Genomic DNA, 27,222 nt, shown 5'->3' with positions numbered 1-27,222 from the left:
AAAAGTGACACAGGTTTGTGCTTTTACCCATTAGTCATAAACTCAGTTGCTGTTAGGAACTCGACATCCACTAGAATTTTACTTGGCATCTAAAGACACCTCGTCATCATCATTTAAAATTTTGTCTTGGCATCTTGTTTCATGCAGATTTATACTTTTCATTGTTTCTCCATGGTTTAGGGCTGATGTATGATACTTCCTTATATGGATCAGCCCCATAGGCTCATCTCGAGATTAATTGGATGAGAAATGATCACTTGACCTTGTGGGTGAAGTGACCCTTTAATTAGATGTACTTGATTCATTATTTTTCTGCCATGTCTTCTTCATGTCTATTTCAATGTGTTCCACATCAATCTTTTCTTTGCCTTTGTTTGATTCAATTTTTGGTGCTTTTGACCTTGTAGGATAGTTTCTGCTGATATGACTAGTTTTTAAGCAACTAAAACATGTGGTTTGGCTAGCCACCTGCTATAATTCCCTCTGAAATGTTTTCTTATACAATTTTCGGGGATATGTCAATATTCCTGGCAATAATGACAGTTATATCTGATGTTTTAATCCTAATGGTACTGACTTTCATTTCCTTTTATTTTCATTGGTTGATTTGATGTCCACATAGGCTTTGATCTACATTCAAATTCTTTGTGTCCATACTTCTTAGAATCATGACAATCTCCATCAAATCTGTGTCCCTGTAACTCTGGATCTACAATCTTGTGTCATATGTCCTTGCATGTTGCACTTGTAACAGTAACTCTTGCTTTTGGGTGTGTTTTATTGATTGAATCTTCTACTTCTGCAAACATTGGCAATATGCCCCTTTTTATTATAGTAGTGACAAGTAGGTTTAGAATCCTTAACTTTGTCACTTCTTTGATCAACACTCTTTGATGATTCTCCAATTTCAGTGCTGTTGTATCCAAGTCCTGATGTATCATGGGCTAATCTTGGAGATTTCATCAACTGTTCAAAGTACTTAATGGCTTCACTTGATTTGTTGAGATTCTTTGGTACCTCTTTTTCTCTATTCAATTCATTCTGTAGTTGTTCATTCTGCATCTTCAAAGTAGAGATCTCAATATCTTTCATATTGAGTTCATGATGAAGATTCATCACTTGGGCAAGTGTATCCATCTACATGTTTGAGATCCTTGATAATTCATTACATTTTTCTTCAGGTTTGTTTGTAAGATTTCTTTTGTCATCATCCATCATGACTCTATTCTCAACTGCTCTTTTCTTTTGTTCAATGATTTCACATACCATTATGGCCTGAGATTCATGTTCCATCTTGAGAGATCTTATCTCATTCTCTTGAACTTTATTTTTCTCCATTAGTTATGCTATTGCTGCATCAAACTCTTTAGTGTCTCCATTGGTACACAGTTTTGTGGTATCAATCTCCTTGTAGTTTATATCATTTTCAGCTATGACTATATCCTTCCTTCTCTTCAAGGATTTTTTGAGTTCCTCCCTTGCTTCCTCTACTTTGTGTAGGGCCAGTTGCACATCAATCACTTCATTCTCAATAATCTTCCCAAGTTTGAAGACTTCCATATTTAGACCTTTTTCTCCAAGCTATTAGACTTTTTCTTGTGAGAACCTGGCTCTGATACCAATTGTTGGAATATTCAAATAGGAATAATGCTTCTAAGAGGGGTGGTGAATCAGAACTACTGTACCTTAACCATTAAAACTTTTAACTAAAAGTAGATTGCATCCATATAAACACATATGCATCACCACATAACACATGGGATTTTGGTAACCCAGAAACCCTCCAAAAATAAGAAGGTAAAACTGGGGTGGGGATGATACCCACAAAATTACTGTAGTAATAATGTTTAACCACTTTTGATGGTCTGCCTGTTAAAGGCTTTACACTATATCAATAGTGACCTGATTAAAGGATTTCAAACACTTTATATGAAGTGTTACCCTATTAAAGGATTTAATCACCTATCTAGAGGATCTACAAAATAGCTATTAAGCTAACCTATCACCATAGGGTTTCCTTTCTAATACAATTGCTAGAGAGTATTAGGTATAATAAACCTGATAGCTTACAATCCTTTGATTGCTGAATACAGGCACTTGATTTTCTTTCTCTGATCTTGATCCTCTGAGATCTGATACTCTTCACTCTAAAAATAGTTTTCCTTACACACTCTCATCAATCCACATATACAATGAGATTTAGTCTTCCTTATAAAGACATTCGAAGACTTAGGGTTAGGTATGGATCAACGATCCATATTTGATTTTTGTTTCTTGTTCATTCCTTGCACATTTACTATTGGTTTCTATTAGTGAATAGTTTTTCCCATAAATGTTCATATATCAAAATAGAGAAAAAAATGTAAACTAAAAAATGAATTCCTATTCGAGGAACTTAGGAATTCTCTGCTTAAAATTTCTTCAATGGAAACAGGCACAGCTACCTTTAGTGCAGTGAAAGTTTTAACCAAATAAATTCAACAGAATAACTTTCCAAAAATGTAATCTACTAGAGACCTTGTTGAAACAACTTATTTCATCTCATCAATATGAAAAAAACTTTAATGAAAAAAAACATTCAATTTTAATTATCAAAATGATCCACATAACTGAAATTTAAATCATCGAGCAGGCAAATTTCATAAACTAATTTCTCACAGAATTTCCAAATTCAGAGTTGACAATTTTAAAATCAATAATAGGCATAGCTAAAAGCTTAAATAGTATCTATAGAAATACCAAAAAATAAGTAGATAATAGTATCCACTTACAAAGCTTTCAACCCAAAATCAAACTGTAGAGTTTCATGTATCTACTAAAATTTTGAAATGTTACTTCTAAACTAGAAATAAAACCATAAACAAAAGTAGTTCTATCTATCAGTCTACTGGAGAAATTCTAACCCCTTAAAAAATACTAACTATTACATTTATAGGCATGGGGCTAGACTCAAGCCAAAATTACCCTGCCAGGAGTTAATTGTCTTTTAAAATAACTGATAATTGAAATTGCAAGAAAAAAAAATAGCAAAGCAACTGTAGCTAAGAAATTCTTGATTAGGTTGGCCTGTCTCCACCAACCACACCTTTTGCCATCTTCCACATTTCGTAGGCAGTTCAAAAGGTAGAAATAATAGATTGATGTGGAAGACCAATGTAGGTGAGCCATTGCTTCAAAATTTCTTTCATCTTCTTTAGTTCAATAGCCTTTTCCTTGTCTATTTCCAAGTGCTTCAAATTGATAATCAACATAGCTTCAGTGTGTGCCACATTGGAGAAATCCTGCTTAGCTGGTGTCTTCTTGTCTTGCCATCCTTGAAACTTCTCTTGGAATTCTTTGATTATCTCATCTGATTGGGCAACGAAGTCATCTTCTCTTTCCATGAACTGTTTTACAAACCACTTAAGGTCATTTTGAATAATCTGATGTATAACCTTAAGTTCTCGTAATGCTTCTTTGATTTTAGATAACCCTTGTGCCAGTGCTTCATTCCACCATTCAATGCAATCTTTGATGATGTACAAGACTTTTTCATCAAGACTAGCTATAGGGCATTCGGCTTGGAATTTCTACAAACCAAATTCTTTCATATCCTGTAGTGATATTACCACTTTTGCCCAGTTACTCCTCTCCTTTTTGTATCCTTCATTACTTACCTCCACTTTTTTTGAAATGTTTGATATCTCCTCTGAAGCATGATCTAAATGTCCAATGTGTTTTATGGTGTTAAGCAGAACATCTTGGACCCATTCACCTACTACTTTGGCTACTGCGTTGCACTTATGTAGATTCTTCAATGATTGTTGATTGGTCGCGGAGGATACATCAATAATGGCTGACATCTCACGGATTGGCTTTGATTTAGGATGTAAGATAGTGTTAATGTATTGTGCCATATTCTTTATTGTTTCCTTCATTTCTTGCTTATCTTGCCCATCCTTCCATACTCTATGTGCGATCTTTTTGTTAGAAACTTCAAAGAATTCCATATCTACTTCACGGTTTCCTTTTCCCAAATCAACTTTTGTTATTTGGAAATCTTGAGGCACTATAGAATCATGAGAGCTTCCATCAGGTGGTGTAGCTATCTTTGCTGCCCATTGCCCTGGACTTTTGTCAAAATTGATTCTTGCTTCGGTCCTTGCTTTTTTTTACTTTGGGTGCCTTACCGAGGCACTTACTAACCAGATCGTCAATAGGCATAGATATTGGGACTATACTTCTCTTCTTATCCATTGATGTCTCTAGCCATTTAGGAGTAGTTTGATCCTTTATGGTAGTAGGAGAACATTTAACTAAGGGGAGATTACTTTCCTAATTCTCGGTAGCCATTGCAAAATTTTGGGATTCAAGTACATTATCTGCCATAGATTGGTCTTCTGTTGTCTTCATGTCCACTATTATTGTGTTCTTACTTTTGACGGCTAATGCCTTCTTCATGATTGAGTAGGTTACTCTCCTTCCTTTTGGAGTTTCTTCTTGAACTTGAAGTTGAAGTGTTTCCAGAACTACTTCAAGTTCAACTTCAAGTGGACTTGCAACAGAATAAGGGACACTTCGATTAGTTTTCTTATGGGCAGTCCTTTTATCTCTGCTTCTTGAAGAATTCTCAGAAAACCTAGGAGTAGCCACTGCCTTTGATTTTATCCATTTGGTAGTTCTAAATTTTACATCTTTGGTATGGGCATATACATCATTTTCTTCCCTTTTCTCCCAATCGATCTCAGGAATAAGCATGCATTCAATCTGGTCCATGTAAAATGGATCAAATACATTTTTAGAATCATCATCTTTCAGCTCATAGGTATCTAACTCCACATTAAACATGATGGCCTACTTAATGGTCAAGCATGACCATAGCCTCTTCCTCACTTCAAATTCATTATGATAGTTCACCCAAAAATCCTCTAATTGCAGGGAATGAAAGAGAGAGGCCACATTTTTGACATTATTTCTAATAAAGATGGTGTACTCAAAATCTAACTGAGAGGTGAAAGACTTAAGACATAAGCGGGTTAATGATTTCGCTAACAATATGGCTTCTTTCAAATTGAGGCATCTATAATGTCCAATTTCAATCGGGAAGAATACTGAAGAGGATTTTTTGGAAATTTGAAAGGACTCAACAAGAGAAGGAAACTTCCTACACATTACTGACAACACTATAGAATCTGAACAATAGCATGGTAATTTCAAAGGTTCACCAAGAAAACCACCCACTCTGATATATGTAAATCTAGGAAATTGAATGAAATAACAACCATAAATTTGCACAACTTTCTTGGCTTCTTCTGACATCCTATCATTTTCTTGACCTCGTAGTTCAAATACCAATTTCCCTAAAAAAACATCATTGACCTTCTTAAACTCTTTGCATGTTGTGTCTTCCTGGAGATCTCTGTAATATTGGTAGATAGGCATGTCATCTACCCAAGGTATATGTGGAAGATAGTCCCAATCTTTAGATGCCGCTAGGGTGTAAATCAGATAAGAGGACAAGAAAAATTGACCATAGTTGCTAACATCTATCAAGACCTTATGCAAGTTCTTTGCCATTAGGTCTTACCAATCAATGAATTTGACACCTTCAACTATCTTCTGTATGAAGAAGTACATCAAAGACTCCCAGTTGAAAACATGTTCATTTCCCTTAATTCTATTTAGTAGGAGTACAATGTCTGCAGTTTCCTTGATGAAATGCTCGATGGTCAATGGTTTAGGCAACCTAGAACCTCCCTCTGCAAGCTTCAAGAGCTAGGACTGAGCAATCTTAGTGTCATAGCTGGTTTTGTTTGCAGCATACATGTTCTTAGCTTCTTCGAATGTCCATGGCTCCTAGGGTTCTTTATGAGGGATCCTGAGGGTGGAATTGACATTGGTTCTATTGATTTTGACAACTACTTCCCTCGAGGCTTTCTTAATGCATCTTGAAATAGGGTCATAATGGTTTGCACATTCGAGGATGAGTTTTGGGTATGGAATTGTAGCAGGAAAGGTGTTAGCTTCTAATAAACCACTATCAACTAGCCTTTGGTAGATGGGACTTGACTGGGTGTTTTTGGTTCTTTCAACAACCTTAGATAATTTTTTATTAACCAAAAATTTATCCAAATTTCAAGCAAGGAACTGAGAAATGGCGGATTCTCTAACTTGTGCATTTTTGGCCGAAAAAGTGTCATGATCACTATAAAAAACAAGTCTATAGGAAACAGCTTGAAATACTTTCAAAACAAAGCAAAGCACAATCAAAATTCAAAGGGGAATGGAGATGCACTTACTGTTTGGCAAAGCCACAGCTTGAAATTCGCCTTTGTTACCTAAAAGCACCGAGATTTATCTAGAGAGGATGAGATGAATGGGAAAGGGTAAAATGCATTTATTTAAGGAATGATTTGCATAGAGGATCGCAGGACATATTTAGCAATTAAATGCCATCATTACTCATTCGTCTGACATTCATCAAAAAAGGCATCGCATGTGTTCTATTTTAAATACCGTGTTAAATCTAAGAAATGACATTGTTAATACTCCATAAAATCTTGTGAGACCCAAAAACGTACTGCTTTAAATTTCTTCACTTATGACTTTAGATGCTTTGGGAAATTATTATGCTGGGACCCACCTTGGAATGGCTCAAAAATCTTTGATCTACATACAAAAATTGTTAGCGAGAAAAGCCAACACTGAACTTGAAGTTGAAGTTTTGTGTGATCTAGCTTCAACATCAACTTTGACTCCAAGCTTACAAAGGTTGACTTGAGAAAACAAAGTGTGCTTATCACATGGCAGGCTAATGAGACCTTGAACCTGAAGTTGAAGTAAACTACAACTTCAAGTTCAACTTCCATGGGAAGACATGGGACCGAAACATGCTAGGATGCGATAAAAATTATAAGCTCTAACAATTGGCTCCTATTGGGGCATGAGACTAAAAGGATCATGGATGAACCCAAGAACTTAGGATTGCAGACTGACTTAAAAGATGACGACACAACACACAGAATGAAACAAGAAAGGAAAGAAAAGCCAAAAGGGTGGTATTTACAATGAGGCGAGAAACAGACTCAAAAATGGTACAACTTGAGATCCTATCCAATGAAGGATAGGGGAATTTCATCTCCATTAAGATACTGTAGCTTGAAGGCATTGGAACCTAGTCCTTTAGATATTACAAATGGGCCTTTCCATAAACTTTCAAATTTAGAATGAGCTCCTTTGGGTTCCCTCCTCTTACCCCATAATAGCACTTGATCTCCTTTTATGAATTTCTGAAGCCTTGCCTTTTGATTGAAGATCCTTTTAACTCTTTCCTGATGGTGGGTGATGTGATCCACTAACTCCCTTCTTTCTTCCCCAATTCTTTGGAGGTACAATATTCTCTATTTGATGGAAGATTTAAACACTTCAACTTCAATTGCTTTTTGCAAATTCAATGTGGCCAATTCTAAAGGCAAAGCCAATTGTGCTTCAACTCCGTATACCAACTCAAAAGGTGTCATACCTATGGCTCTTTTGGGAGAAGTTCTGTCGGCCCACACAGCTTCATACAATCTTTTGTGCCAATCCCTTCCTTTTTCATCCACCAATTTTTTCATAATATTAATTAAGTTTTTAATCGTGGATTCTACCTGCCCATTGCCTTGAGGGAAGTAATTTGAAGAGTGAGATAACTAGACACCATGATCATAGAAATACAATTGAATTTCCCTGGATGAAAAATGTTGTGCATTATCTGTCACTATTTTACTTGGAGTACCAAAACGGGTTAAAATGTTAAATCTGTTAAGAATCTGCACACTTCTTGTGAGGTTGTTACTTTAACAGGAACTGCTTCTACCCACTTAGTAAAATAATTTGTAGTAGTGAGTATGTGTGTATGTCCCACACTTGAAACTAGATTAATGGGTCCTATAAAATCCAACCCCCACTGTTGAAATGGTTCTTCTATGATTACTGGTTTCAAAGGCAGGGCAACTAACTGTGGTTTCCCAGTAAACAATTGACACTTTTCACAATTTCTAACCCAATGGTAAGCAACCTTAAACATACCTGGACAATAGTAACCACTTCTAAGGATTTTAAATGCTATCACTATTGATGAAAAATGACCCCTGTAGGCTCCATCATGGAAGGTTCTCAATAAATTATCCTGCTGATCGGTATCAACACATCTCAAAAACATACCATCTAGGCCTCTTTTGTATAAGATATCATCGATTATAACAAACTTAGTTGCTTTGAGTTGGAGCATTCACCGATCCTTTCCTTTTGGGTGATCAGGACATCTTTCGTAAGTCAGGAAATAAGCAATATCTAAATACCATTCATCTTGGAGACCTACAAACAAGCAAGTGGGATTTGACTCTTCTTGTTCACCTTCTACAATAAGCTTACATAGGCCTTGCCCTCAAATCAATTCAGTCAGTCGGATGTCTAAGTCAAATTCTTGAACTTTTGCTACCCACATTGCTCAATTATTGACTGCTACATCTTGCTACATGAGAATACTCTTGACAATAGTGGATGGTACATACACTATAGAATGAGAGTGCAAAATATAGTACCTAAAGTACTCTACTACTTTTACAACAGTAAAAGCTTGTTTTTCAGATAGAGAATAGTTGAGCTCATGTTTCTTCAGAGCTACACTCATAAAAGACATAGGCATCTCTTCCCCTTGGTCATTCTTTTGAAGCAAAATTCCAGACATGGTATGCTCAAATGCATAATAATACATTATAAAGTCCTTTTTGATATCAGGATGAAATAAGGATGGAGCTTTAGTAATAGCTTCTTTTACCTCTTTGAATGCTTTTGATGCTGGTTCATCCCATTTGAAACTTTTACATGAGGTATTAAATGCATTAAGGTGCTCATCAATTGATTTCTTTCCATCACCATAAAATTTGAGCAACACATTTCTAGCACCTTTAGGAAGTGGATGTAGATTACCTCCAAGAGCCAAGGGGCCCACTTGTGCACCTCAAGGGTTAGCAGCCATCCTAGGGAAAACGAGGTTCAAAGGCTAGATGATTAAATGAGAAAGTATTAATGTCCCTGGTAGAATTAAGGCTTGAAGGTTTATAGCTATAGGGGTAGATTTCTTAGGAGAAATTGGCCTACTTTTACTCTTGACAGACTTCTTTCGCTTCTAGGAGAGATCAGGGGCAAAATTGAGGTTTTTTACAAACTCATAAGACTCATCAATGAACCCCTTCCTTTCTTCACTTCGAGTATACCTTTTGCTAGCCAGCTTATCACTATATAGCTAATTATGCAATACTCAGAATGGCCTTGGGACCAGTCTATCCACTATTGCTTCTTCATTAGCAATAGGTACACCCCTAATGAGTTTGGCCCTTTCTTCTTCCCTTTCAAGAACTTTATTAACTTGTGTAAATTGCTCTAGGCTTGTTCTGAGTTTCCAGGCTTGTGCACTTAAGTCAGAAATGATATCTTCTTGTGTGTTATCAAACCCTAAGCGTGGTTGAAGTAATGGGAAAACTTCATGATGTGGTAAAACCATTTTATCGTTCCCCGACGGAGTCGCCAAAAACTGTTAGTGAACATTTTTTCCCATAAACGTTCATATATCAAAATAGAGAAAAGAATGTAAAATAACAAATGAATTCCTATTTGAGGAACTTAGGTCTGCTTAAAATTTCTTCAATGGAAACAGGCGCAGCTACCTTTATTGCAGTGAAAGTTTTAACCAAATAAATTCAACAGAATAACATTCCAAGAATGTAATCTGTTGGAGGTGTTGAAACAAATTATTTCATCTCATCAATATGAAACAAACTTTAATGCAAAAGAACCACTCGATTTTAATTATCAAAATGATCCACATAACTAAAAATTAAATCATCAAGCAGGAAAATTTCATAAACCAATTTCTCACAAAATATCGAAATTCAAAGTTGACAATTTCAAAATCAATAACAGGCGTAGCTAAAAGCTTAAATATTATCTATATAAATACCAAAAAATAAGCAGATAATAGTATCCACTTATAAAGCTTTCGACCCAAAATCAAACTGTAGATTTTCATGTATCTGCTCAAATTTTGAAATGTTACTTCTAAACTGGAAATAAAACCATAAACAAAAGTAGTTCTATCTATCAGTCTACTGGAGAAATTCTAACCTCTTAAACAATAATAACTATTACATTTATAGGCATGGGGCTAGACTCAAGTCAAAATTACCCCGCCAACAATTAATTGTCTTTTAAAATAACTGATAACTGAAATTGCAAGAAAACAAAATGGCAAAGAAACTGTAGCTAAGCAATTCTTGATCAGGTTGCGTTGTCTCCACCAACCACAACTTTCACCATCTTACACATTTCGTAGGTAGTTAAAAAGGTAGAAATAATGGATTGATGTGGAAGACCAATGTAGGTGAGCCTTTGCTTCCAAATTTCTTTCATCTTCTTCAGTTCAGTAGCCTTTTCCTCATACGTTTCCAACTTCTTTAGATTGATAATCAACATAGCTTTGGTGTGCGCCACATTGGAGAAATCCTGCTTAGCTAGTGTCTTCTTGTCCTTCCATTCTTGAAACTTCTTTTGGACTTCTTTGATTATCTCATCTGATTGGGCAACAGAGTCATCTTCTCTTTCCATGAACTATTTTATAGACCACTTAAGGTCATTTTGAATAATCTAATGTATAACCTTAAGTTCTTGTAATGCTTCTTTGATTTCAGATACCCCTTGTGCCAATGCTCCATTTTGCCATTCAATGCAATCTTTGATGACGTACAGGACATTTTCATCAAGACCAGCTACAAGGCATTCAGCTTGGAATTTTTGCAAACCAAATTCTTGCACATCCTCTAGTTATATTACCACTTTTGCCTAGTTATTCCTCTCCTTTCCGTATCTTTCACTACTTACCTCCACTTTTTTGGCAATGTTTGATATCTCCTTTGAAGCATGATCTAAATGTCCAATGTGTTTTACAGTGTTAAGCATAACATCTTGAACCCATTCACCTGCTACTTTGGCTACTGCTTTGCACTTATGCGGATTCTTCAATGATTGTTGATTGGTCATGGAGGATACATCAATAATGGTTGACATCTCATGGATTGGCTTTGCTTTAGGATGCAAAATAGCGTTAATGTATTGCACCATACTCTTTATTGTTTCCTTCATTTCTTGCTTATCTTGCCCATCTTTCCATACTCTATGTGCGATCTTTTTGTTAGAAACTTTGAAGAATTCCATATCTACTTCACAGTTTCCTTTTCCCAAATCAACTTTTGTTATTTGTAAATCTTGAGGCACTACAGAATCATGACAGCTTCCATCAAGTGGTGTAGCTATCTCTGCTGCCCATCACCCTGAACTTTTTTCAAAATTGATTCTTGCTTTGGTCGTTGCTTTTTTTACTTTGGGTACCTGACCAAGGAACTTACTGACTAGACTGTCAATAGGCATAGATATTGGGACTATACTTCTCTTCTTCTCCATTGATGTCTCCAGCCATTTAGGAGTAGTTTGGTCCTTTATGGTAGCAGGGGAACATTTAACTAAGGGGAGATTATTTTCCTGATTCTTGGTAACCATTGGAAAATTTTGGGATTCAGGTACATTATCTACCATAGATAGGTCTTCTGTTGTCTTCAAGTCCATTGTTATGGTGTTCTTTCTTTTGATGCCTAATGCCTTCTTCATGCTTGAGCAAGTTACTCTCCTTCCTTTCGAAGTTTCTTTGTGAACTTAAAGTTGAACTGTTTTTGGAACTATTTCAAGTTCAATTTCAAGTGGACCTGCAACAGAATCAGCGAAACTTTGATTAGTTTTCTTATACATAGTCCTTTTATCTCTGCTTCTTGAAGACTTCTCTGAAAAGCTGGGAGTAGCCACTACCTTTGATTTGATCCATTTGGAAATTCTAACTATTACATCTTTGGTACGGGCATATACATCATTTTCTTCCCTTTTCTCCCAATCGATCTCTAGGATAGGCATGCATTCAATCTGGTCCATGTAAAATTGATCAAGTACATCTTTAGAATCATCATCTTTCAACTCATAGGTATCTAACTCCACATTAAACATGATGAGCTACTTAATGGTCAAGCGTGACCACAACCTCTTCCTCACTTGAAATTCATTATGACAGTTCACCCAAAAATCCTCTAATTGTGGGGAATGAAAGAGAGAGGCCGCATTTTTGACATTGTTTGTAATAAAGCTGGTATAGTCAAAATCTAACCGACAGGTGGAAGACTTAAGACATAATTGGGTTAATGATTTGGCTAACAATATGGCTTCTTTCAAACTGGGGCATCTATAATGTCCAATTTCAATCGAGAAGAATACTGAAGAGGATTTTTTGGAAATTTGAAAGGGCTCAACAAGAGAAGCAAACTGCCTACACATCTCTGACAACACTATAGAATCTGAACAATAGTGTGGTAATTTCATAGGTTCACCAGGAAAACCACCCACTCTGATGTATGTAAATCTGGAAAATTGAATGAAATAACAACCATAAATTTGTACAACTTGAATGGCTTCTTCTGACATCCTATCATTTTCTCGACCTTGTAGTTCAAATACCAATTTCCCTAAAAAAACATCATTGACCTTCTTAAACTCTTTGGATGTTGTGTCTTCTTGGAGATCTCTATAATATTGGTAGATAGGCATGTCATCTACCCAAGGTATATGTGGAAGATAGTCCCAATCTTTAGATGCTGCTAGGGTGTAAATCAGATAAGAGGACAAGACAAATTGACCACAGTTGGTAACATCTATCAAGCCCTTATGCAAGTTCTCTGCCATTAGGTCTGACTAATAATTGAATTTGACACATTCATCTATCTTCTGTATGAAGAAGTACATCAAAGACTCCCAGTGGAAAGCATGTTCATTTCCCTTAATTCTATTTAGTAGGAGTACAATGTCTACAATTTCCTTGATGAAATTCTCGATGGTCAATGGTTTAGGCAACCTAGAACCTCCCTCTGTAGGCTTCAAGAGCTAGGACTGAGCAATCTTAGTGTCATAGCTGGTTTTGTTTGCAACATATAGGTTCTCAGCTTCTCCAAATGTCCATGGCTCATAGGGTTCTTTATGAGGGGTCCGGAGGGCAGAATTGACACTGGTTCTCTTGATTTTGACAACTACTTCTGCCAAGCCTTTTTTAATGCATCTTGAAATAGGGTCATAATGGTTTGCACATTTGAGGATGAGTTTTGGGTATGGAATTGTAGCGGGAAAGGTAGCGGCTTCTAATAAACCACTATAAACTAGCCTTTGGTAGATGAGACTTTACTAGGTGTTTTTGGTTCTTTCAACAACCTTAGATAAATTTTTATTAACCAAAAACATATCACGAATTTCAGGCAAGGAACTGAGCAATGGCGGCTTCTCTAACTTGGGCATTTTTGGTCGAAAAAGTGCCATGTTCGCTATAAAAAACAAGTCTACAGGACATGGCTTGAAATAGTTTCAAAACAAAGCAAAGCACAATCAAAATGCAAAGGGGAATGGAGATGCACTTTCAATTTGGCAAAGACACAACCCGAAATTCTCCTTTCTTACCCAAAAGCACCAAGATTTATCTAGAGAAGATGAGATGAGGGGGAAAGGGTAAAATGCATGTATTTAAAGAATGATTTGCACAGAGGATCACAGGACAGATTTAGCAAGTAAATGCCATCATTACTCATTCATGTGACATTCATTGGAAAAGGCACCACGGGTGTTCTATTTTAAATACCTTGTCAAATCCGTACGTATTTTCCCATAACAAGTAATCATGAAATGACATTGTTAATATGCCATCAAATCTTGCCAGACCCAAACATGTACTGTCTTAAATTTCTCTGCTTATGACTTCAGATGCTTTGGGAAAATATTATGCTAGGACCCACCTTGGAATGGCTTGGCAATCTTTGATCTACATACAAAAATTGTTAGCGGGCAAAGCCAACACTGAATGTGAAGTTGAAGTTTTGCATGATCGGGCTTCAACATCAACTTTTACTCCAAGTTTATAAAGCTCAACTCGAGAAAACAAAGTGCGCTTATCACATGGCAGGCTAACGAGACCTTGAACCTGAAGTTGAAGTAAACTACAACTTCAAGTTCAACTTCAATGGGAAGACTTTGGACAAAAACATGCTAGGATGCAACAAAAATTATAAGCTCTAATAGTTGCATGCCTTCTCCATTTTTCTTATTGGCTACATGTAGAATGCATAGGAATAACAAAAGATTCATTCTTATCTTTTTAATCCTTCGAGATTCATCATATGTTGGCCATGAAAATGGTTTACATCTGCATTTGTAAAGTTACAGACTCATATGTGCATTCTGTGTTGCTTGGCACTTACTGATTCCTGATGCTCGACACATGTAACAAACTAGCTTACTCGGCTCTTGTTGCATTTCTGTATTGCTCGATAACGTATATGACTTAGCACTCAAATACCACTCGACACTTGTTTCATGCTCGATACCTAAAGTCATTTGGCACTTGATCTTCACTCAACACCTGATCTTCACTTAGCACCTGAAGATCACTCGACACTTGAAGGATTTCCTGACTTGGCTCATGTTGTGGCTCGGCATACATGGTGTACTTGGCTCCAATGAAGAAAGTGGTTAAGTGTGTTGGCACTCAAGTGGAAAAAACCATTTTGAGGCTAACACATAAATAGGGAAAATCCTTATAGTTAGAAGGCAACAGGTCAATGTGTTGGACCTCTTGGATGAACTATCTCGTGTTCATTTCAGGATGAATCTACATACAAGGACCATGTTGAAGTGTAGGTGAAAAAACTAAGGCTAAATTTTCACATACATAGTAGGAAAAAAATTAAGAGAAATATTTCCTCAAATCCACTTATACAATTGTCAATGTGAAATTTAATAGAAATTCATGATGTTTCATGATTCATGATATCATGTAGCCACAAAAGGTGTGCTCACATGAGACAAAAAACTACAAAAGAACAAACGTGATCCTTTCTCTAATTTGTAACAATAATAAAAAAATTTAATAGATGGATAACACTAAAACTGATTGATCACATGATTATCACAAAGAAGTAAAACTAGTGGTTCCATTACTATTCATGAAGATAAATTCACAAAAAATAACACACTTTTGCAAGATTTACTACACTTATAATGAGAGAACCAATAACATTTATTATTGCACCAAAATATCAGCCATGAATACATATATTACATCCATGTATTTATAAGATACCCTCTCCTTTTTTAATTTAAGAGTAAGATCTCTTCTAATACAAACACTATTCTAAAATCTAATAAAATAAAGAAAATTATATACAAATTGGCTCTCTAAATGGTGCTATGTAGGTCTCCACCCTAATTTATATCAATTAATGGGTGCATGAAGCCTTGTATGACTTAAAACAATATAATAAGAACACGATAAGAAGAGAGAAGCCATGAGATGATCTAGAAGTATTTCAAACTTCTTTAGAGGTAAGGTTGAACTTCACTATTAGTCTCTACCAGTTAAATTTCTACTAAAATGTCTTTTCAATAGCATGAAATGTTCAAAATACAAAAATAATAGTTAGCTATTGGTGTCATTGAAATTGATAAAAATTGTTACTACACCTTATCTTTGATGCACCTGATGAAAAGTGCACATCCATGTTTGACACACCTTGTGAAAAGAGCACCTCTGTATGACAAGACCAAAATTGACAGAATTTTCAAAGTCAACAATTTTCCAAAAGTGAAAGTTTTTTGAAGTCCTCAATTTTCCAAAAGTGAGAATATTTTGAAGTCCACAAATTTTCCATAGTGATAGAATTTTTCAAAGTCCACAATTTTCCAAAAGTGATAGGTTTTTCTAAGTCCACAATTTTCCAAAAGTGACAGAATTTTTCCAAGTCCACAATTTTCCAAAAGTGATAGAAATCTTCAAGTCCACAATTTTCCAAAAGTGAAAAATTTTTCCTAAGTCCACAAATTTTCAAAAGTGAGAATTTTCTAAATCACACAATTGTCTAAAAGTGATAGAATTTTTTGAAGTCCACAAATTTCAAAAAGTAATAATTTTTTTTCTAAGTCCACAATTTTCAATCTCCAACATTTGGGTCTTGTTTTCCATCAACCAAAATGATCTTTGGATGTTCCCCTTTAAAATTTTGGATGGTAGAGGTTAACTATTAAGGATATGAAAATTATAAAGCTTAATACTTTTCCCTCACTTCCCTATGGAAATCATGAACTTCTTGCCTTATTTCTATAAAATTAAACAACTTAGAGTCCAACTCCCTAAGTGTCTCCTTAGTTTTTAAAATGTGTCTGACATCACCCTTAATGGATACTACTTCAAATGATAATTGAATTATAGTACAACTATTTTCACTGAGTATAGTAATATTATGGAGTCATCATTAAAAATTTCTAAGATAGTTAGACTATAGTATTTATCCACTTCAAATAGTTGGACATGTGGTCTCTTCATATCTTGGACATCTTCATACATATATAACATGAACTTATTACTAGCCTATATATTCTCAATCTAGTTGTCAATATTATCTATTTCTTCTCTTATATAACATCTAGAAACATTTGTTATCTCTCACTTCCAAGTGAAAATCCATGAAGTGTGATTTGTTGGGCACTTAGAACTTAAAAGTCATGGGTTTGAGTGTGATCTTAGTTGTTGTAGGAGATAAGGAAATCATGGTAACCTTGGGGACCTCTAAATATCTTGGATATGCATACTTGTGCACATTTACTAAAAAAATTCTTCACTAAATCTCTAAATCATGCACTTGTGCACCTTTGCAAGGGCACACCTTTGGAGACAAAATGAATTACACCAAAACATCAAAAATTGCACTATATACCTTCAACCTTTGCAAACCTTCAAAATAAAATACCTTCACACTTAGCACACATTCAGAGTTAGCACACCTTCAAGTGTTGCACAGGGTGTTCAAATCATGAACAAATCAAAGTTTCTAGATTTGAAAATGGGATATGTTTAATTTTTTTCAGGTGAGGTCTAGGACCACTCCTATGCACTTAATCCTAATCTTTTTGATGATTTATGCCCTTTTTATAGTTAAATATTGTCATGGATTTTAACTCCTTATGCTTCATCTATCTAAAATCACAAGACATTTGTGTTGAATATGCACATGCAACACCATGGTAATCTTTGCTACTACAAATGATGAGGATGCCATGATGACTACAAAAGATAAACATCAAGATACTGATGTGAGGGGCTTAAAATGATGCAAACTAACTAGAATTGTAAACTCAAACTACAAAAGGTTTTGTCCTTGAGGCACCTTGTAAGACATCCAATTTTGAGGAACCAATTTCTATGAGTCAAGAACAAGGGGTCCCCATTTTTAAAGTAAAAAATAAGGTGTGTGTTGTGGAACCACAATAACAATGTACTAATATAAAAGTTCCTTGTGATGGAATGTGATTGAAATATAATTGGTACAATAATCTCTCATAAAGAATGAACCTTGCAACTATGATAAAAGGTTTTTATCCTTTGAAAGGATGATAGGAAGACAGTTGAACACATCATCCAAATTTATGTAGTCAACAATGAAGAGTATATTTTGAAGATATAAATTCAATATAATAAACTAACTATTACTACAATTCAATTTCAAATAGATTTCCTTTGAAGCTCAAATCCAACAACCAACTCCATCTCTTTTCTTCTCAGATCAAATTCACATATACTAAATACATCCACACAATTACATGTGATATATTATCCATGGAAAACATATTTCTTGTATACCCTATCCTAATAACTAATTAGTTTGGCTTGCTAAAGCTTCCTTAACGTATAATTGATTAGATAGAACCATATTAAATCATACATGCCTTCTTAAGTATGTTTTAAAAAATTACCATAATATTCCCATATATTAAAATACAATTAGCATTTTATCCAATAAGGATTAACACATTCAATCAACATAATTAATTAGCAATAAAAAATATCACACATTTTACTTTTGTGACCTCTCTAGAATAGTCTCTGATTAAGGGTGCTCCCATTGATACCACAAACACTTAACAAAAATAAAGAAACAACAACAATTGGCGAGAATAAAATATGGGCTTCTTGGTATCACCACAAATGTGGAATTATAGAATTTTGAAATACAATATACAAACCCACATGGGAGCCTTCCCTACAATAATTTGTAACATAGAGCCATGAACTATCACCCAAACTTATCCTACATAATATTGTATGAGAGCTCCTTAAATAGACATTTTTATATAGCCAAGGAAGTTTCTAGGCATCAAACCCTAACCCTTGAGACCAACTATCTCTAGAAGTAAATATAGAGTATGCCCAATGCACATTTGACACTTATTCTAGAAATTTTGGTTTACCAAATTTTAGAACGACATAAATTTCAAACCATTACTTTGACTATCTATTAGAACCACTTTTTAGAACCCTTAGCTTCTGATCTAAAAGGCTTGACTAGAGGAAGCTCCTGTTGACCCCATTTTGGATCCCATCTAGAGCTTATAAGGTCTTCAATAGTGATCCTAAAGTTTTTATACAAAAATTACACACCAAAAAATTACAATAAATCTATGAATACTCATGATATAACACAAAGCCTCAACGGGTATGCTAATATACCCAAGATAAACATCCACCTCGAAAATTAGGACATTTTGAGCTCATATGATTGACTCACTAAGTAGAAATCCTTCAAAGACAACAACTTTGCACTAAGAGAACCATTATTCAAGAAACAAAAAGGAACTATTTTTTTGGTGATGCAAGATTGCTCATACAACTAGGATGATCCTGCATCATACACCCATTGTAATTTGAGAGTTGACCCCATCATGTTTGACATTTTTAGAGGGAAACCAATATGATTAACCTCCTTCATTGCTAGCCACAATTAATCTTCTACTAGTCTCCCTTTCCATTTGACCATCATAAGTTCTATTTCTTATATTTTGACAACATAGTTGTAACGCCCCGCTAAGGGATCCAAAAGAATTAACCTAAAATTTTACTAAGTTTGCCAAACAATTTTTTTTAAACATGAAAGATAAACCATTCATATCAAACACATAGTAGCGGAAGTAATAACATACATACAACTAAAAACATTCATAACAAGTGACATTCCTTAAGGATCCCAAGATGTTGAGTCACATTTGATCTAATTAATACTAAGTCTAACCAGTACCACATCCACATGAAAGAATAAATAGAAAGGCCAATGTCCATATTACACATTTGTTCTGAATGCCTCTTGGCAATTAAATTCGAAATGCTCAATCATCCACTCTACATGACACATGGTACGAAATGCTTAAAAGAATATACATGTGTGAAAATGAAGTACATCATCCTATTCTAATCCATGATGCAAGTGCAATAAAGTAAATGAAACAAAATTCCATACATGATACATCATCATAGAAGATATAAACATCCATTGTAAAAGATAGCCATAAATCATAAACACTACACATAGTTATCTAAATGCATGGTTCCTCCCAACCGTAAATAGCATCATAAGACCATCATAGGCCCTAGCTATCCCTTCTTGCATAACATCCCAAGTCATGAAAGATATCATTGGTATATCATAGTAGGGACATCATTCCTAAAACATACTACATCATATGCAGAAAGCAATCTAACATGCTACAACATATGCATCAGAAATCTAATCATGCAAAATAAGGCATAAGATAAGTAAACAACATCATCTATCATACACTAATCATCAATATAAGGATACATGTCCATCATCATAGTTCAACAATAGAATGAAGATAGATACCAACAAGGAATGCATCAGCCATAGTGTCTCATATAGATTTCAAATGGTAAGAGTGAAAAAGCACTACCACCCGATCGTGTGGGACCTAAATGGCCCACTCCCATTGTGCTGAGGAAATAGTCTCAAGTCTCAAACATGATATCAAATCACATAGAACAAGATAAAAAATCACATAACATAAATGCTCTTTGAGTCTAGGAATCCTAAAAGTATACTAACTCAAAGGTTCCATCATAAAAGGGTCGACAACTATACCTAGAGGTACACAAGACACGTAGAAACCTACTATGTAAGTGGGAAAGTGTCATCACACGAATCATGCTAGAGTTACCCTAGTAGTCTCTCAATAGACCCTAGCCCCCTAATGATCCCTATACAGCCACTAGTATCCTCTCATACTAATGAGGCATACAACGAAATGCAAGGTCGCAACCAAGCATTCTCTCTACTCCCATCCTAGTTTGTACTAGCACTCGAGGCGTGGGAAAGAACATACAATTATCTTATTAGGTTCATTTTAATCCCCATTTAGTGTAATTTTTTCACTTGTTAATACAACTTAGAATGAGTTACCCTGGCAGCCACTTAGGGCCCCGACCCCCATTGCAAGCCACTTCCTGACACTACAAGTAGATAACCTACCCTAGGCTCAATAAAAGCACAAATCCATAATCACATAAAATTACCCCAGTCCTAAACAAGTGATTGGAAAAATACCAAAAGATAATCCACAATAAGAACATCAAATTTCCATGACCAACTGAAAAGCATCCATTGAAAATCATGAGCACAACAGTCCTCTATTAGCAACTGAAGGTATCAATGATAATCACAATATCCATCGGTCTTCATCGAGTAGCTGTATAGTATCTCAAAATAAATCTCAATATCCATATCAATGATAAATCATCATATCCATTGGTTCTCAATGAGCAATCAAAAAGGCATCTCAAATAAAATAATATTGATCGAAGACTCCAAAATGGTCGAGTCAAAACATGTCACAACATGACAACATCAAGAAATAAATCAACACTTCAGTCCCATCATGGCAACTGGAAAGTAGTCCAAGGATAACTGATCAATGACTCAATAATGGTTAAGTCAAGTGTCTTAAATACATACACCTCAACTTCACACAAGAAGATTGGAAAGCAATAAAAATTAGTAAATAAAAACATCTCATAGAGCATGCCATCACATTACCATGGTTGAGTTTTAAAAGAATCGAGACCAAATAAAATCAACGTGCCATCAAATTTGAATAACTCCCAAGCCTCTGGTAGACATCCTAACTGGTCAACACTCTAGGACCACCCAAACCCCAAACATGGATAGCATAAAGAATAAGATACAAACACATATTTTAGTTTGCTTTCACAATCACATGGTTAAGCCATATATTAGGTTTCAGTTTTCATTTTCAAGTACATTTCAAGTGTATAAGATTCTTCATTTAATCTACAACTCAACCTTTTTTTTTTTAATAAAACATAGAATTATCCCTCCATTATTTTAAAACAATTCTCTAAAATAATCATAAGATAATTATTTACTTATTTAAATCATTGAACTAGTTACCATTGACTTTTAGATAAAATCATTCACATTATTCAAAACATTAGAATAATACTTATCAACTTTCAAATAATTAGTTTACAATTTCCTTTAAACACTTCAAGGAAAATCATTTATTTAAAATATAATCATCATTAATTTTAAGTAAAATCAATTTCATTAATAATTCAATTATTTAACTCCACTTATTAATATCTCTTTTCTTTTAATTTTCCCTCATTTAAAAATCCATTTAATTAAATTGACTAATAATTAGTTACACTTCTACTATTAACTGGTGCAGGAGCACCAGGGCCAAGGACAAAAGGGCTAGAGGAACTAGAGTCACTAAATAGATCCTAGGGGGATGAAAGGATGAGCATGACCTTGAAGGGTCATTTGATTGTAATAAGTCCACAATGGTCACTTAAAAATGTTTTTTTTATGTTTTAAATGTTTTGATTGATCACTTTGTAAAAGGATCAATGATGTAGCCTTAATGGTATTTTGGGAGCTAGTGTACCTAGGGTTTACTTTGGGATTCTAAGGTAGATGAGTTATTTAAAGGCCTTGAAAGGTCCAATTTATTTTAATATGGAAAGTAGAGCCATTATATGGTGTCAAATGCACTTGAAGTGCCTAAAAATGTAAATTGCCAAAAATTGGCAAAATGAAGCCTAGAAGGCTCGTAGAGGGTTTATGGGATTTAAGAGTGGTTTGAGGATTTAAAGTTGGGATAAAACTCTTGAAAATAATTTTGAATAATAATAAAATCTATAACATAGTCTAATATTAAAGGGGAAATAATTATATTTTCATATAGTTTTGTGGTGGGAATTAGATCCCTAATTTTCAACATTTTCAAAAGCTAAATAGTTATCTATAAAAATTAGGAAAATATATAAGTTATTATTCCAAATATTTATTAAAATTTATAATCATAGACTTCATCCATTTCTACAGATTTCATTAGTTTACTTCAATTTAAAATTAGAAATATTAATACCAATTTTATGCCATTGAAGGTGAACAATTATATTTTTGTTAGCCTTTTCCTTTACAAAAGGGTGACACAGGCCTGTGCTTTTACCCTTACATGAGACTCTTTAGGTACCATAAATATTTCACCACTCTCTAGTTCATTAGATTCTTCATCAACTTCTTCATGGGCCAAAGTATTTCTACTACTACCTCCAACTTTCTTTCCAAAGTTAGTACCTTCAAAAGCTCTATAACCTTCTTCTCCACATTTTTTACAAGTACCCTTAAACCAAGACATTTTTTTCCCCTTTTCCCATTATTGTTATTCCTTTAGTAAATAGTATAGCTCCCTCTAGAGTAATTACCTCTATTACTAGGAGGTTCATCCTTCCATCCTTTATCTTGCACAATATTGTTAGATCTACTACTTTCTCGATAAGTTCAATCTCCTTTTCTATGAAATCTACCACATCTTCCTCTTTATCAATTTTTCTATAGCCTTTAAAGAATATTGATAGTCTTCCTTCACACTATCCATCTTAGCTTAGATAATCTCACCTTGCATTGATATTCTCAGACCATTCAGGTATATAGCTACCTTTTCAACTTCATCATCTACATGTCTAGATTTGATATATAGTTTGTAAAATTTCTTAGTATATTTCTTCAGACTCTTGCATTTTTTCCTCAAATTTTTTATTTTCCTCAAAAAACTAACTTGGTAATTTTTAGGGAGAAAATTCTTCATCTTTTCAAGCATTTTCATCCATTCTTGATTTTTTCCTTTCCTCTCTTCTGTCTATTAGGTTGCAAATGATCCCACCAATGAGATTCATGACATTTCAAATTTGTAACTTCTATCTTAACTTTCTTTTTATTAGGAGAACCTTCGTACTGAAAATAATATTCCATTTTAGAGATCCAATCCAATATCATATTAGTCTCAATTTTTCTATCATAGCAAGAAACTTGAACAACAGATCGAGCATTTTCTCTAGAGAAAACTCTCAAAAGCCTTTTTCGTCATATTCAACTTCAGGTTTAGGATTAGGGTTAAGTACTACCTCCTCTTCATTACTAATATTTTCAACTTTTACTCCTCTTTACTAGCCCATCTCTAGAACTTCAAGTCTGGTTGTAATATTCCTCAACATATACATTATAGCATCATTAACATTTCCTCTACCATAAACAATCTTCCATGCGAAAAAAAATCCAATAAGGTTCCAAATGATCTAATCCATAAGAAATAACTTACTTTGATACTACCTGACTAAGGGAGAAGGTAAAATTTAGAAGAATCAACTCGGCTCTCAAGCTTACAAACAACCTTTCTTAGAGTTACACATATAGGAAACATATGAAACAATGTACACAAGGAGAGATTTCAAACATTCACTCGAGTGTAATTAGTAAGCATCACATTTGGACATAAGGCTTGTTAATTTGCATCTGTGCTGGTTTAATAATTAAAATAATTCTTTCAACATGCCTAGGTGTGAGGCCATCTAGTTTTTGGCCATACACAATGAGATTACAAAGTTAGAATCAAGTTCACATCTATCCTACTTCTCAATATCTCTTATCATCTTTCTATCTTCTCGATCGTCATTCCTACTTCTTCTATCTCTAACTAAGCTTCTTATATAGCCAATTAAGCCACAAGTTAGCTAGCCAAGCATTTCATTTCATTATAGGTCCAAGCTAGGAATAATAAATCAAAACTAACACTCAAAGGAGGATCCACACGTGTTCTAGGAGTTAGCTTCTAACTATGCAATACATCATGTTGACATAATAAACTATGCCAAAAGAAATAACATGCCTCACTAGAAGAAAACATGCCAAAAAAAGACCACAAAGAATGGTTCACAACTCAAGAAATATAAATGATCAAATCTTGTGCTCTTAGGAGGAGGATCAAAGATAGGTCCTCATCAGCATGTTAATTGCACATAATATGATACCAATAAAAGAAATGGCTACTTCATGGTCAATAGATCGGTACATAAAACAAGATATATTTTTGGTTGATATGAGATTTCTCAATTACCCAAGATGATTCTACATCATAAATCTTTTGTTTTAAATATGTAATATAATACTATATGTGTGATTGATAGTAGTTATTCACATCACATGAGTAGATAGGGAGGAAATTTAAACAATCTTGAAGATTCTTATGGTGGTTTTGTTACATTTGGCAATAATACTCCATTTATGGTGAAAGGTGAAGGATCTATTTCTTAAAATGGAAAGAGTGGTGTTGATAGTGTTTGTTATGTTAAAGGTCTAAGGAAAAAGTTTCATACTATTGGTCAACTAAAGGATAATGAATATCATCTAGAATTGAAGGGAGGTGTATGCATGATTCTTGGAATATTAAGAGATTGGATTTTTATGAGGAGATAGACAAGAGGTAAATTATTTCATTTGAGTACTATAGGTAATAGTTGTTTGGTTGCAAAAGTTGAAGATGGTTTGTTTTGGCATAGAAGGAATTTCCATGTAAACATTGATAATTTGATAAAGATAAGAAATATTAATGTAGCTAGAGGATTTCCTTCTTTAGTTAAACTAGATAATGTTATGTGCAAGGAATACCAATTGGGTAAGTTGACAAGTACTAATTTTAGTAGTAAGTTATATTTTTCTAATAATATTTTATATCAGATGCATATTGATATATGAACTAATGATAACTAGAAGTTATCACACTGACAAGTATTTCAAGGTCTTTACTAATGACTATTCTAGAATGACATGGGTTACTTTCTTGAGAGACAAAATGAGGAAGTTTTAAATAATTTTAATGTCTTTAAAGATTTATCTGAAATTGAAAGTGAAAAGAATCTCAAATGCTTAAGGTCTCAAGAGGTTGAATTTTCTTCTAGGATGTTTTGACTATTGTGATAGGAATGAAATTAAAATATGGATTTTATCTCTGAGGAATCAACAAAAAAAGGTATAGGAAAAAGGACAAATAAACTAATTATTGACATTGAAAGAACTACATTTTTAGTTAGTTTGAAGCAAGCCTTGAAGGCGTGGTATTAAACATTATATTCATATTTCATGAAGGTACATTTGAATATAAAAAGTTAAGATAGTAATGTGTATCTAATGATGGGAGGTGATAGATTGTTTATTGATGAAGTAGTTGTGGATCATATTATATTTATAGGAGGCAATGCTATAAGAATAAAATTTACTAAATAAATGAAGAAACAATTTAAATATCAATTATGGGTGACATAAAATTCTTTATTAAGTTGAAGGTGATGCAAATGGAGATGAAACTTTTATTTGTCAATTCAAATATGTAAAAGAAGTGTTGAAGAATTTTTTAATGGAAGGTTCAAAATTAGTAGGCGCATCTATAGTCACAAGATATAAGTTACCTAAGAATTACACTTCAAGTTTAGATAACGAGACACTATATAGATCGATGGTTGGAAAGTTACATTTAATTGTACACAACAGGCTTGATATAGATCATGCAATCAAAATACTTGCTAGATTGCAGTCAAATACAAAGGAGAGACATGGGGTAGTAGTAAAGAAGATATTTCGATATCTTAAAGGAATATTGATTATGGTCTTTGGTATCTTCATAGTGATATTTTTATTTTGAAGGTATTTGCTAATGCAATTAGGAAAGTTAATTTTAATGAAATAAAGAGCACATGTGGTAGCATATTCTTTTTTTGAGGAAGACTTGTGTCATGGATTATATCTACAACCATTCAATATGAATATGTTGTTGCATTAAGTAATTATTCACAAATAAATTGGATTGAAAGAAAGTCTTATAAGGAATCAATGAAAATATTATGTGACTCATTACTATGTATTGTGATAATACAAGCTCTATTGGTATACAATATTCTAGTTCAACTCCCCAAGACAAAGCACATATAAATCAAATATAAATTTCTCAAGGAAAATGTATATGAGAAGGAAGTTATAATGGACTTTGTGTAATAAAAAGAGCGATTCATGGACATATCCCAAAAGACATAATACCTTAGGATTACTTTGAGTATCTAAGAGGCAAGCTAGGGGTCATTCCCTTAACATGTCGCAGGTAAGATTTTAGTACTACATCAATTTATTTAATTTTTTTCCCTAACATGTCACAACTATGACTCTATTACTACATCAATCTATTAAATTTATTGTATGTCCTTTTATAAATTTGATGCAGTGGAAATTACTTCTAAGGGGGAGTAAGTAGTTGGTTGGTTGAATGAAAAAATGACTTACTAACTTGAGAGAAGTTTTGGATATTTAGATTGTGAAGGCGAAATCATAAATTAGTTAAGAACCTCTAGCATTGTACTCAAAGGGGTAGGAGTAATATATTGGAAAGAAGTACACAATTTGATCATATTCTCAGGGTAGATGAGCTAGAAAATCATTAAGGAGAAATACTATGATTAGAAGAACAAGCTATGGTTTGTAGCAATGCTTGTGTTTCCATCAATGCCAAAGGGGGAGATTATTGACATAACTAATGAAAATTCCTTCAATAATTGATAAGAGAGGTTTTTGTGTGTCTTAAAGCATATATTTGATCCCTTTTGGATTAGTAATTGTATTTTCAATGATGTTAACTTGATTGTTGTCCACAAACTGTTTAACAAAAAGTTAAGTTCTTTACTATACATGTGTTGAATCAATTGTGCAATTAATTTGTCTAATGAGTTAGAGTGCAAAAAGGATATGTGAGACTCATACATATTCCTAGTTAAGGTATATGAAGTTTAATGTAATGAACATAAATATTGAGTAAGTTATGATTGATTAAAATGACATATTGTAATCAAATTGATTACTTAATGTCAAATAATGGAGTATT

This window comes from Cupressus sempervirens, chromosome 9, assembly GCF_028749045.1.
Source record: "Cupressus sempervirens isolate cs-2001-9-10 chromosome 9, ASM2874904v1, whole genome shotgun sequence".
NCBI classification, from domain to species: Eukaryota; Viridiplantae; Streptophyta; class Pinopsida; order Cupressales; family Cupressaceae; genus Cupressus; species Cupressus sempervirens.
This window is presented reverse-complemented; position numbering follows the sequence as displayed.